We start from the raw sequence: 15,180 nt of genomic DNA on the forward strand, positions 1-15,180 counted from the left end.
GGATAGGTGAATTTTGAGTATTTTTAAACCCCCTTATAACGTGGTCAGGTCTATATAGCCCAACCATGGATATACAAATTCGCAATTGCCAGAACCATGGATAACAAGGGCCACCTGTATATTCTTGCTGTGTAATTCACAGTTCCATACTCTGCGCACATAGATAACAAAACACCACTGTCTGGTGCTCCAGGATGGGTGAACCATAATATGTTGGTGAATTCATTTGCACAGATACTCTTATTTGAAGGAGTAAATGGGAGTTAGAAACTTCCTAAATTAATTAATCTAAAGGCAGCAGCTAATTGTGCTCAAAGTATCACATTTATATGCTCCTTAAATAGAATACAAATCTTGTAAAGATCCTATGCAAATATCTTACCCTCATTTGGTGTGTCTTGGGACTGCATTCATTCTGTGTTATACACACAGAGAGAAATATGAATGATATTTCCAAAATTTGACATCATTCTGGCATGTATTGCCAGCAGATATGTGATAATTTCTTTTCCAATATGCTTTGTCTAGTCTGGTTGAAAATAGTTTTTAAAATTGGTTAAAAATTAAAAATCTGTTTAAAAATTCCCAGTCCTTCATAAAAACGTTTTAAAACAGAAATTTTAAAAGCTACAAGTGATTTCACAAAGACTACTGGCAAAGAGCAGTACAGATGTGCCATTAACTAAGGAAGTGCCTGAAAAATCACAGTTGAGGCTGACACATCATTCTTCATTTGTGCCTTCTCCTCCCCCCCACCACCACTCCCCCAACATTAGAGGTAAGGAAGGAATGTCGACCTTAACTAAGCATTTTTCTTATTTTTGATGTGATTCGATTTTTAAAAGAATGTTTGGCTATGATTTTTTTTAAATTAAGGTGCAATTTGTAAGCATTTAGTTTTAAAACATATTCACCCATTTTTAAACTTAGTTTTAATCAACCTGTTCTTCTGAACAAGGTATGGAATTGATAGCTGTTATTGATTGCTTGTAGCATTACCTAATCTTCACTAAATGTAGGAAGCTTTTCAGATTTAGAAAGGTGGCAGAAAATGTCTAGTAATGATGCTGCTGGGAATTCAGGCTCAATATTGTGGTCAGTGTAAAAGGGATGTAGCTATAAGAGGTATTTTATTATAAGCCTGTTGGCTTTACTAAATGTCCAGGCTAGTATAATAATATTTTGATGATGATGTTGTATATACCAGATGCTTCTAAACTTCAGTTTTTCTAAATGATGCCAATAAAAATATCTCCCTGTATTATCATGCTGTGTTACATGTAACAAGGTAACCAGTATAGCAACTCTAGTAAATTGCAAAGGAAAATAATTCAATAGCAAAGCACAGATATTCAATACGGAGAAATGTAACAAGAAATTACTAAAACTAATATATATATGACCTTCACTGTCTTTCAATAATTATCTTGGTCTCAATGATGGCATTTGTAACATGATTTTCCTTTTCTGTCCTCTTTGTTTTCATTTTTATCTGGCTACTTCACCAGTGAATAATTGCTAAAGGGAACCCCATTATGCAAGGCGAGCATTCAGTTTGCAAGAGAACTTGCTTGTAGCTATTGCCATATTTGAACCTCACTAATGTATGTAAATTAAAAACTATGGTATTCAGATTGCTCCTGTTTGAAATAAAAACAGAATCTGATCATTACAATCTGCAAGCCAGGTATTATCACTGGACTAGTGAGCTGCTGATGATAAATTGTACTGAATAGCTTGTGGATAGAATATTTTATCTCAGTTCTCTATCTCACAGCACTGCATAAAATAAGAATGATTCATCAAGCATGAGAGCTGGTGGTTTATGAAATTCATTGCTCACGGCAAGTGTTGTTTTTTTTTTAATTCAAAAGACAAAGCAACTCACAAGGGTTATTTAGTAATCAGTGTGAATTACTTCTAGGTATAAACCTCACTGGAAAAAAAATTAAAAATACATTTGCTGTATGGGAAGCTTTATTGCTGTGGGTGTTATAATTTAATTGCATATTATCCTATAGCTTTTTAGACCACTTTTCTTTCAAAACCCCTTATTTTGAGAGTAAAGCTGCATAATCACATGTAACAGGATTATTATACTGAAGACTCCTCTGCTATATTTCCAGCAGATATGTCTTCCGTGACTTGTATACCTTAGGCTGCAGAGAGTATTTTGTTTATTCAGAAGGACATGTAAAGGAAGACATGCAGTGTAAAGCCATCTTTCCCCCCCATTTCAGATTTACAATAATAATGTTTCATTTATTCTTGTGTATTGATGTCCCAAGGCAATGTTCCAAATGAAAAGATAATAACATATGAAAAAGTGTCAAAAACTAATTACATTTTGTAACTTGTTTTTCCTTCACATAAAGTATATTTTTCGCCACACTGTCCAGTCACATGCTGGGATTCTTGCTAACATTATCACATGCCAATCACACCAGGTCTCAGTGGTGCTTCTCCTTCTGTCATTATTTTCAGCATCAATTAATTTTCTCCTGACCTCGGCTTTGGAAAATGTAGCAGAGAATTATCAGTGCATGCTTTGCAGAGTCTATTTTGAAAGCATTAGGCCACTGTGTTTTTTCAAAGATGGAGTAGGCCAAACATTATATTTTCTCACCTGCAGGGTTGCCTAGTAACCTGAATTAAGGATTTTCGCCAAGCCTTCAAGACAAATAAAAGACTGTAATGCAGGTTGACCCAGGTTGAGGGGGTTGGGGGGGGGGAGTCAGTCCCATTGATGTTGATTAGAATTTTGAATTAAAAAATATGAAACAAAAATCTCATTACCATTCACTGTAGAAACAGTTCCTATAACTAAAATCTTGTTTAATAAGACAAACTGAGAATACCACAGAGCGTCGTCTTTCACAAACATTAAATCTCTATTATGAACTGTGCTTTTCAGTGCCATTTTGATAGCTTTTCTATCTGTCTATGGTAGAAAATATTGACTGGGTACTGAAGTTATTTAAAAGGCATCTTCTGACTAGGTAAATATACCTTGGAGAGAATACTTTCTAGAAACATGCTTGCTGCATATGTTAGGTAGTGGTTCACATAGATTTGTTTAGTTTTCCTTTAATCACTTCAAGGAATGAAATTCCTTGTTTAATGTATTGCTATTGAAAAAGGAAGATTAGTGTACTTTAGAGGTAGGGGTCATTCTTTGTAACACTATTATATCTTTGTCCTTGACATATGAGATTCCTTTTGCAAGGGGGGGTGCATAGGGGAAGGAGGGGCATGCAGTAGAAATTTCTGCTTCAAAGTAGTAGCACAATTAGGAAGTCAGCACCTAGTAACAGTCCTCAGCAAATAATGGTGTCAAGCCACTAAGGGGCTGAGGGTGGCAGGAATGACATTCACCCGAGCAAGATGGAAATAAATGCCCAGTTTGATAAAAGAAAACAGACAATTTATGTATACCCTGAAGAGTTAACAGCTAGTGAGCCATTCCTATGGGTCAAGTGCTGCATTTGCATTTTGATGGGATGTTATCAAGTAATTAATGCACCAGTCAGGATTTATTACCTCAGGAGTGAACTGAAAGGTTCATTACAAAATCGGTTTCACTTGAAGATAGGCATTTCCTCAGAGTTAGCTTTTGACATGTTGTTCCTAGCTCCCTCTGCCTGTGGCAGCAGTGGTAGAAGGCCAGTGAGGTGAAATTCATTGCTTAATAAGGGCATTCACTTTGGGTATTCTTGTGATAATAAATGTATACATCAAGGCCGCACTGCCTTGTCAGTTTAATTGCTTCTTGTGGTCCTTAACAAGCCAATCTTAATCAGTCTGGACCATGTTATGAATAATTTAGGGATCAGCAGACTTCACGCTTAATAAGATGTACTAGATTATAAAACTTAAGAACAGTGTTTATAGAAAGCATGCAAAACACTCTATTACGAGGGAAAAAGGCAAAACATGCAATGAGTTATTCCAGTGTTTGCAGTTTGTGAGCAACAGCTGTGTGTCTTAATGCTATAACACCCCCATGCCCCCCTCTATTTTTGTTGAAGGCCATAGTTCGGCCTTTCTATCAGTCTAAGACTCAATGAGACATAATGGGAAATTTGAGTAGGCTATGAGATTAAAGCTAGGAATCGATAGCCAGCCTGCAATTGTCATTTTCAAAAACATTCTTTTATCTTTTTAAATGCAAAGCAGATCTTATTTTAAAAAACATTTTTAGATGGACAAAATTACCTTTGTGTGTGTATGTATGTCTGACAACCCATATGCATTTTAATGTAAATGCTGAGAAGGGACATTGAGCTGTCAAATTTTGATTAGTCATAGGTATTTTAAAATGGTTTCCTCTTTGTATAATAAGACAATTGGAATGTAGGTTAGGCTATATGTATATGGTTCTTATATGCAATATAATATGTTTAAGTAAAATACTCTTTAATCTTAAAGGTAATATAGAAATACATACAAAATTTTAAGTTTTAAGTTGCCCCAAATCTCTCTGAATCGATTAAGTATTCTGCACTTCATAAAACATGGCTTGATTTAAAAGAACTTTTAGCCTTATTGTTTCAAAAGAATTCTTTGTCCTCCATTTTACCTCTTCATAGGCTATAAGTAGTCCACAGAGTAATGCATCATTCAGTTTATGACATCTAATAAAGGCCCACTGCATGCATTAAAACCAGGTGCTTCAACAATTTTCTTTTCCTTTTTTTTTTTTTTTTTTTGGTGGCTGTATCCTATTGTTCTCATGTAACCTAAATAAAAAGAATTCCAATTGGAGAAGTTTTATCCTTTCATCTTTAGTTAAGGTATAACACATTCTGTGAGTGATCTGCCATCATTTGATGCTTATGTAAATAACATGTATATGCATTTGAAAAGTGTGTGTGAATTTGTATACATCATGTCTATGTGCATACATTAAGGTTAAAAATTCTGCATTGTCAATCATTTCCTAATGCATTAAAATGGCACTATTGTTAAACTACATTTATGAATCAGAAAGACCGCTACCAGTAAATGAAAAACAACTTCAAACCTATTTCCAAACCTATAGCCGGACCATCATATTCCTTTGTTCTTGTGCAGGTTAATAGAGATTGAGGAGATGGGCAGAGGAAAAGCAGTACAATTTTCTGCTATTTAAGCTTGGCGAAATGGCACTCTTCAGGAAGCAGCAAAAAGTATGAAAGCGTAATAGGCATTTTAAAGTAGAAGTCCATATAGCTGCTTGAGGGATCCTTAGATTTAGGCATGCATAGAATCACGAATGAGATAATCAGCATTGTGAAATTGAAACCTGTCTGCTGCCTGCTGCTGTTCTTCCCCCTTTCAGTGGAGTGATTTGTAACACTCATCTTCTTCAGGCAAGGCAGCCTTCAAGATTATCCAGAACTGTCAATAGTAATTGCCAAAGTATTTTATTACCTACAGAAAATCAAAGGAATTTTATAACCAACAGTTATCAAGTTTCAATACACGGTATAAAGAGAGCAATTTTCGTTGGAATGCAATCGTGTTTGGCTTGCTTTAATGTTCTTGAGACAATTCCTGTGCAACCAACTACAACATTCACTGTATTTAAGCTGGAGGCAAGAATACACATATGTATGTTCGGTAAAGGGAAAAAGATTACATAATGCTTACAAGCATCTGCAAGTGAGTGTTTTTAATTGCCGTACAAACTATGCCTTAGTTAATTACTTGTTCAAGAATGAGGTTTTCATAAAATACAAGATGACATTTTAGAATTCTGGCAGCAAAAATGAGTTTGGGAGAGGAATTCTATATCATCAAATGCATAAAGTGCAAGGGAAATTTTAAAACATGATACTTACTATGCATTTTGAAAATGAAAAGACAAAGCTAATGTACTGTTTGTTTTTCTTTTTGGAAACCCTTGCCAACTTAACCACAATTAGCCAGCTAACAATGCAGCACAGTTACTCCAGATTTAGGTCCATTTCTCATTAGATTTATAAACTTGTATCTGGGCTGTACAAGTTCAGACTGCAGATAGGGGCTCACATAATAGAATGCATTCTCATTCTCTCTCTCTCTCTCTCTCTCTCTCTCTCTCTCTCTCTCTCTCACACACACACACACACACACACACACACACACACACACACACACACATAAAGATGCAGTTAACATGAAGTGGAGCAACCCGGACATAGTACTGCTACGTCAGAATTAGGCCCAAAATGGTATGTGCTGCTTTTCCCCCAGCCCTGGTAAAATGCCACAGTTTCTGAATGGATTCATTTCTTCCTCACATATAGAACTAAATAGCTGACTCCGTCAGACAGTTGTGTTTTCAGTGAATGTGTTTTCATTCTCCCATTTAAATAATCTGGAAATTCTTTGGTGCAGAATCATAATATGTGGGGATTGTAATAATTTGTGAGTAAAGGGGTGGGAGCAAAGAGGGTAATTGCAAACTTCCCTCTCCCTACAAACTGCCTTTTCTAGTGGGTCCATGTGTTCATGGTACCAGCAGCTCCTTCACCTGCTCAAGAGAACTAGCAGGAGCATGACATAATGGCCAAATACAGAGATGGTGCTAAAATATGGTTTAACATTATGTACAACCGCAGAGAGTTGAGTCTCAGGCTCAATTGCTTCCCACTCACCTGCACATGAGGGAAGGTGATTTGAAGCTTCCACATTTGGTTTAGAATAAACCACAATTGCATCCAAACTCAGGAAATTGTGGTTTATTATAAACACAACTCACTAACCAGAATCAAGCCGTTGTTTCAGATTATGTTTTGTGACCCTCAGTGACATGTTTCCGCTCTTGCAAAACCCTTCCAGAGAGTGGGAAAGGTGCTGTTGCACTAGAAACAAGCCCCTAAAAACAGTCCCTAGAAAAAAGTGTGTAATTAGTCAGGATGTCAGCCACTGTGGCTGGAATAAATCAGATTTTCCTGAGTTCAGAATGAATGGGAAACTGTGAATAATTGTGGAAACTGGCTAATTGTGGTTATTTTCAACTGAAAATGGAAGCCTTTTATTGTCTACCTTTGTGCATGAAGGAGATGGAAGTATGCAAGGCTCAGCACTCCAAAAGTCTGCTGATGTATATAACATTAGACCATGTTTTGTCTTTCGTGTCTGCATGTGGCCAGTGCCTATTGTTTCAGTGCTGCTCAGCCCCAGAACATCTCATGGTATGGTAGCTTAATGTCAGCACCCAGTGAATTATGCCATTGCTGTCATGGGGCCATTTGTCCTTCAGAGATCCAGAATGGCCTTGCAGCAGTGATGGATCCTTTTGTTCCTTAGTTTCAGGAATCTGTTGCTTAAAAGGATCCAAGATGTGCTGATTCTGTTTCTGTGGCCCACTTGGCTTCTGAAAGATCACAGTTGAGTGCTGTTTTGATTCTCTCTACATATGTCTCCCCACTGTGCTCCCACACCTTCATTTGCCATGAATTATCCCCATTTGTACTACATTTGTGTAATTAAAAACATAAAACAACAAGAACAGTCATGCTGGATCAGGCCCAAGGTCCATCTAGTCCAGCATCCTGTTTCACACGATGGCTCACCAGATGCCACTGGAAGTCTACAGGCAGGAGTTGAGAGCATGCCCTCTCTCCTGCTGTTACTCCCCTGCAATTAGTACTCAGAGGCATACTGCCTTTGAGGCTGGAGGTGGCCTATAGCCCTCCAACTGGTATCCATTGATAGACCTTTTGTCCACAAAGTTATCCAAAGCCCTCTTAAAGCCATCCAGGTTGTTGGCTTTGACCACATCTCATGGCAGAGAATTCCACAAGTTGATTATGTGTTGTGTGAAAAAGTACCTTCGTTTACTGGTCCTGGTCCTAAATTTCCTGGCAATCAATTTCATGACCCCTGGTTCTAGTGTTATGTGAGAGGGAGAATAATTTCTCTCTGTCCACTTTCTCCACACCATGCAGGATTTTATAGACCTCTATCATGTCTCCCCACTGTCGTCTTTTTTCTAAACTAAAAAGCCCCAGGTGTTGTAGCCTTGCATCATAAGAAAGGTGCTCTAGGCCCTGATCATCTTGGTTGCCCTCTTCTGCACCTTTTCCAGTTCTACAGTGTCCTTTTTACATGTGGTGACCAGAATTGTCCAAAGTACTCCAGGTGTGGCCGCACCATAGTTTTGTATAAGGGTATTATAATATTGGCAGTTTTATATTCAATCCCCTTCTTAATGATCCCTAGCATGGAATTGGCCTTTTTCATAGCTGCCGCACACTGAGTCGACACTTTCAACAAGCTGTCCTCCACGACCCCAAGATCCCTCTCCTGGTCAGTCACCAACAGCTCAGATCCCATCAATGTATACTTTAAGTTGGGGGTTTTCGTCCCAATGTGCATCATCTTACACTTGCCAACATTGAAGCACATTTGCCATTTTGTCGCTCACTGCCCCAGTTTGGAGAGATCCTTTTGGACCTCCTCACAATCCATTTTAGATTTCACTACTGAAAGGAGTTTGGTATCGTCTGCGAATTTGGCCACCTCGCTGCGTACCCCTACTTCTAGATCATTTATGAATAAATTGAAAGGCGCTGGTCCCAGTACAGATCCCCGGGGGACCCCACTTCTCTATTTATACCTACCCTCTGTTTCCTGTCCTTCAACCAGTTAGCAATCCACACATGTACTTGTCCCGTTCTTCACCAATATGTTCCTCAAACATAGATGTAGATGTAGCTAGAAGAATGATTACATAATTCATTCAGGAAAATGACAATTGTGTGCTTGAGATGATCACAAGAACCAAGAAGGCAGTCCCAGTTCTTTAGATTTTCCACCACTCCCAACCCAGGCATAGCTCTTGGCTGGTGGGACACCCCCAGCAGCTTAATCCTAAATGTTTTGCTAGGCATTGGGATGGAAACCTTTTTAATGGAACACCAAACTTCAGGGAATAGAGAAAATAGAGTAGTTATGGAAGCACAGAATTGAGCATATTAAAGTAGCATGGTAAAGGATATCGTGCTCAGTTAAGAAGTTTCATTTCTTCACAATGGAATCCAGGTTCAAACATTTTCTTGTTTTTGAGCCTTTGAAAATGCTGCTTCTACATTTTAAGGCTTTTGTGGGGTGGGGGGGGAGCTAAATATTATCATGATTGCTACTAGGCACCCATTATATTGTGTTGAGTTTATTCCGCTTCTTGACTTTCTGAAGGATGGCTTTTACTTAAGCTGCAGGAAACACACCAGGAGGAGTCTAGGGCCAAATAAAAAAGTTGAACAAAGTTTAGAGCATAGTTGAAAGCGTAGGCTGTTGCAGTGATTGCATCCCATAGTGCTATCTATCAGGGGTTTTTAGGGTTGATTGAGGAAGCTGGTCCCTGTAATAGCCAGCTTGGTGTAGTGGTTAGAATGCTGGGACTAGGACCGGGGAGACCCGAGTTCAAATCCCCATTCAGCCATGAGACTTGCTGGGTGTCTCTGGGCCAGTCACTTCTCTCTCAGCCTAACCTACTTTACAGGGTTGTTGTGAGGAGAAACCTAAGTGTGTAGTACACCGCTCTGGGCTCCTTGGAGGAAGAGCGGGATATAAAATGTATACAATAAATAAATAAGAAGATATAGTGATAACAATATTTGATAGGCACTTAATGGGCAAAAGTTCCTTGCATCTGATGTGACTTGAATGCCTACATTGCAGCAGGATCTAAACAACTGCTTCATGTCCTCACTAAGCTGGAATCAATTTAAGTCTGTTTCATCTGGTAACATGGAGAGCATTAGAATAGTTGGTCTACAATCTCTTCGCTTGGCCCTTTTTAAGAAAGAGGTATTTGGGTTGTATCCTGAGCTGACCTTTTCTATGTTAGTGCCATTGCTCTGGAACAGTTTCTCTAAAGGGGCCTGTCAGGCCACTTTGTTGCTTAGTTTTAGATATGTTTTTTTTTATCCTTTCATTTTAATTTCAGCTTTGGGGGATAGTTTCATTAGCTGACAGGATGCACAGCCCTTCATTGCTGGAAGAAGATTGCAGATGTGCAAACAGCCTTCAGTGTCCCTTCACTGATGCTGATTTATGCTGCGGTCCGGTCATGCAACCCTCAGGAACAGATTTCTACAACTGGAAAGAGCTTGGGGAGGGAGGGGAGAGATGCAAAAATAAACTACGTTTTCCCCTCCACACCTGAACTGCACAAAGTAACCTTCAGCACAGGAACTCTGATGACTGTTTGCACACCCACAGCCTTACATAGCTCCTTTCAGCAGTGGAGCTGCACATGATGTTGGCCATTGTTTTATCTCTGCTGCTGTTTGTTGCACTTAAGGATTGTTGATGGTTTGAAAACACATTTGTGTACTGTTACTTAGAGTATGACATCATTAACACAAGCAAAAACTGTGTTCTACCCAGGTTGGGATCTGTGTGTGCTCCAAAATTTCGGTTATGTGGGTGCAAACAACTAGATAAGAGGAGGGAGATGTGATGGTGTGGAAGCAAGTTAGAAGGAAAAACTACCCTCCTCCTACCTAGTTGTTTGCACCCACACAACCGAAAATTCAGAGCACACACAGCTCCCAAACCTGGGTAGAACAAGGTTTTATCTTGTGTGAATAACCTCTTTTTGTCCTTTGACAAAAGAATACATTTTTGAAATAAAATAATACCAACGTTATTTTGAAAAAATAATCTGATTCTTTCCATTTTTTCAGAATCTGTTAGTTTCCACATTAGAGATGAGTTTATCTACTGCAACTTATAACACAGATGCAGCCACTCTGATTGCTGGACCTTCTAAATTATAAATACTGTAGAAAGAACTGCAGCATTTTCCCTTCAACACTTATTTGGGCACCCCTTTAACTCTTCTTTTCTAGTAGTATTTCTTGTGTAAAGGGGGAAATCCTATTCCTTAACTACCATTACAGTGTTTTCTATTGAGGAACATTAAAAGATTCATGCCTCACATCTTTTCTTGCAAGTTTTTTGAGCAGAAGCAAAAAAGTTAAATATCCTGTAGGTATAATTTAATGAATCCTGCCTCGGTGAAGTCGAATAGACTATCTGAATCCTGTATGCTACTAACATCCCTATTCTATTAGCACACATCAATCAACTGGTGGAGTGCCACAAGGAGAGAGCAGAAGTGAGCTCCATAAGTACATGTAAAGCAAGGAATAAATTCAGTAAAGCACACCCATTTACCTTCAAGCTGTACATGTTTTCTCAGTGTGTGTATGTCCGTAACTGGGGTGTACTAAATTTATACCAAACACTGGAACATATTCTCTCTACTTGTTTGGCTCCAGTTCTTCTGTGAGTGAACTGGCACACACTGAGGTTTATGGGTTGCCAGCCAGGGTAATAGCTTAAAGAAATCCCTTTTTAAAGCAACTGATTGAGTGCCGTTCCTCCAAAATACACAACTGAGAAAATAAGACCAGGCTATTATAGCAGAAGTGTCCCTTCCCTGCATTCTTTTTCCAACTTTTGGAAGTTTTGATGGTGAAACACAGCTCTTCTGAGGAAATCACTAGGACATGTTGTGTGTAAAAAAGACTCAACAGTGTATGCAGATGAAAGATGAAAGGAAACTAGGGGCGTGCTTGAACTGTGATTTGATCACTGATTCGAAGCACAGCCTAGGCACCTTAAAAAGAGAGGAGAGCAAGCCTGTATATATTCCAGTGCGGCAGCACACCCCCAGCTGCCTTTGCACACTGGCGACATGCACATGGCTTCCGCACATGAGCGCCAGTCATTTGCACTGTCAGCATTGTCGCTGACCATGCAAATGGCTGTTGTGCATGCACAGAGGCCATGTGCGTGCTGCTGGCATGCAAGGGCAGCTGGGGGCCATTCTGATGGCGTGCTGCCACTTCAGGAAGTTGCGGTGAGCAGTGGAGGAGCAGGTATGGACCTGCTCTTCACTCTGGCTGTGCATTGAATCGGTGATCAAATCACAATTCCTGCACATCTCTAAAAGAAATAAGAATATTTTACCTGACAGAACATGCTACAGTGGCATGACTGCAAATGTTTTTCTATAAGACTACGGTTTGCTGTTTTCATCTCTGTACCTGTTACCTAGAAGTACTCCCCTTTCCCCTCTCTCCTGCTGTCATTTTGAGACTGCCCATCTCTATCCCTTCTCCTTTTAGTTGTGCTCTTTATTCTTGACTGGTATGTACCTGTAGTTCTTTTACAAATTTAGAGGCTCTTTCACAGCCTGATATATCCCATCTGCAGCTGGCCAAAGTACCTCTGCAGAAAAAAACAAGTCAAACTAGTATGTATGTATGTATGTATTCATTCATTCATTCGATTTATATACCACCCTTCCAAAAATGGCTCAGGGCCGTTTACATCAAAATGGCCCTTCAGACATCCTTTCTGATACTTTCTGACAAATGGGATGAATCTTCCTGAGCCTTCTATGGGGTGACTCTTTTGCTGCACTTATACCCAGCCTCAAAAGAAGGGTCCCATAGCAGTGCCTCGTGTCATATCAGGCTTTTATATGCTGCTCAGAAACCTTAAGCAGAGGTCAGCCCTTCGATCTTCCATTTGAAGCTTCAAACTGTAGTTTGCATTCAATAGAAAATTTCCTGCCCAAGGCAAGTTCAATGTCAACAATGTCAACAAGTTGTTATAGTAAGAACTAATCAGTCTACTTTCTTTTCACTGCCTCTGCATCTGAACTAAATCTGGTGCGAATCGAGGTCCACAAGTTAGATCTCTTGCGTCTTAAATGTTCATGTGTAGACCATCTTGGATTGGGGTGGATGTCATCATTACAAACTGCACCATTGAGGTGTCCCTGTGTGTCACTCACTACAGCAGTTCCAATTTTGGTTCAAAAAGGTTAGACAGTCCTCAAGCTAGTGCACTTGCACCTCAAACTTTGGAGAGCAGCTGCCAGTCAAGGTAGCCAATTCTAAACTAGATAAGCCAAAGCAGCTTCCTGTACTCTCACTATCAGGGGCGTAGCAAGGTTGGAGTGGGCCCAGAGACGAGATTTTAAAATGCCCCCCCAACTCAAAGTCCAGGGCCTCCGCACACCCCAGGTCCCCAAGGATTTAAGTCTGATATTTCAAAATAAGTATGCTGCCTGGAAATACATTTCACTGAATACACACACGCACACGTCACAATATATAGTGATATACATTGAGTACTATACATCTGTGCTACTTTTAATGCCTAGAACACACTAGAAAGACAAATTATTAAAATGGCCCCCTCGCTGCAGATTAGCAAAGGAGACTTTCAACCATGCAGTGTGAGCCTATGTTTGTTTTCTCAGAATTCTGGACAAATTCAGTCAAGTTTGATTCCAGGAGGTTTTTCACATGGGGCTTTTAAAGCCCTTTAACACACCTCTCCTCTGGAATGGAGGTGCTGCATTTACATGGCCAGATTTACCCTGAAGTCCCTGCGAGTTATTGGGGAGCAGTTCACACACAAGAAAAATAAAATAAAAGCACAACACATGCTTCACAGTTCTCACTCAGACCTTCTGGGTTGCAAAACAACTTGAACATAAGTGTATTTATAAATGAATGAATGAATGAATGAATAAAATAAATATAATACTGTTTGTTCCAATAGTTTTTGTAATTTTCTGCCATGAAACAAGCCACTTATAGGACTTTTTAGATAGGTTTTTTTTAAGCCAGCAAATTTTCCAAGCTGTTTTAAAATAAATATTCAGTGACTTCTCAGTCCCACCCCCAATATCAAAGCCCTATGGCAAGCAGATCCCTATATATCCGGGGCGGGGGGGGGGCGGGAAAGGTAACCACAAAAAAGAGTTCACACTCTACCTGGCAAATGCTGGGCTGGGTTGGGCAGGTCAGCAAGGGGTCTTCTGCTGCAGAGAACAGTGGTGGCCACTCTGGCTGCCTCCTCCTTCCTGGCTTGATTGGGCCCTACTCGAGTTCAGGCTTCACAGAGGCCTACACGGAGACCTCCGTGGAAGCCCCGCCCACCCGCCGATCAGCTGAGAAGCGGGAGAAAAGGAGCTCTTTGCAGCTTGTCTGCTGGTTCCATTGCGGGCCAGGAGAACAAGCAGGAGAGACGGCGAACAGGGCAAGTGGCTGAGGGGCCTTGGGGCTGGGCAGGGGGCAATGGGGAGTCATGTGAGGTGCCTCTGGGGGGCCCCTCCAGGCAGTGGGGCCCCTAGACAACTGTCTCCCCTTGCCCGATCGTTGTTACGTGTGTGCTCACTATAAGATTTGTTTCCTCAAACTCTTTTCCTTGGAAAAGATATTTTGATGCCATGACATGTCTATACCTACAAAGATTAGAATCGTTCAGACAATGGTTTATCCCGTGACACAGTATGGATGCAAAAGCTGGACTTTGAAGAAGCAAGATAGAAGAAGTATTGACACTTTTGAACTTTGTTGCTGAAGAAGACTTTTGAGGATACCATGGATAGCAAGGAAAACAAACAAATTTGAGGTACAAATAACCAGGCTCAAACTATCATACTTCGGACACATTATGCGAAAACCCTGCTCCCTTTAGAAGTTCTTAATGCTGGGGAAAGTTGCAAGGTGGATGGACTCGACAGCAAATAATGCACTACTGAGAGACGTTCAAGGCCAAGTTGAAGATAAATAATCCTGGAGAGAATCTATCTATATGGTCATTAAGAGTCAACACCGACTTGATGGCACTTAATCAATCAATCAATCAATCAATCAATCAAGTTAGGCTAGTAGAACTACTGAAGCATCTGCCTCAGAGTCAGGGGCTTCAAAAAGAGTTGTTAGGAAGACATCCTCCATTTCTGCGGGATACTCAGAGGTTTCAAAGAGGAAGTTTAAAGAGGAGACCTTCCATTGCTGGTGGGTCCTCAGTGGGGATTTCAACAAGGGGACTTTCATAAAGGCAGTTGATTACTTCTGTGGGGTATTCCTTGTCTTCTACACTCCTTTTAAACTCTTCATAAGAACATAAGAAAAGCCCTGCTGGATCAGGCCCAAGCCCCATCTAGTCCAGCATCTTCTTTCACACAGTGGCCTACCAGATGCCGCTCGAAGCCTACAGTCAGGAGTTGAGGGCATGCCTTCTCTCCTGCTGTTACTCCCCTGTAACTGGTACTTTGAGGCTTCCTGCCTCTGAGGCTGGAGGTGACCTATAGCCCTCAGACAGGTAGCTGTTGATAGACCTCCATGAAGTTATCCAAACCCCTCTTAAAGCCATCCAGGTTGTTGGCTGTCA

General features: G+C 40.3%; 1 protein-coding gene and 1 long non-coding RNA gene across 18 annotated transcripts in view; one reads left to right on the forward strand and one right to left on the reverse strand.

The window, feature by feature from the left end:
- The window catches only part of ZFHX4 (zinc finger homeobox 4), a 284,051-nt gene that overhangs the window by 188,949 nt on the left and 79,922 nt on the right, over positions 1–15,180 (forward strand). The gene's annotated exons all lie outside the window — the stretch shown is intronic.
- On the reverse strand, positions 4,369–13,861 carry LOC128324596 (uncharacterized). Its single transcript, XR_008306966.1, has 3 exons — positions 13,776–13,861; positions 8,592–8,685; positions 4,369–5,412 (listed from the first exon to the last, which is right to left on the reverse strand). It is a non-coding gene; the product is annotated as an uncharacterized LOC128324596 (long non-coding RNA).

Source organism: Hemicordylus capensis, chromosome 4 (genome assembly GCF_027244095.1).
Source record: "Hemicordylus capensis ecotype Gifberg chromosome 4, rHemCap1.1.pri, whole genome shotgun sequence".
Lineage (NCBI taxonomy): Eukaryota > Metazoa > Chordata > Lepidosauria > Squamata > Cordylidae > Hemicordylus > Hemicordylus capensis.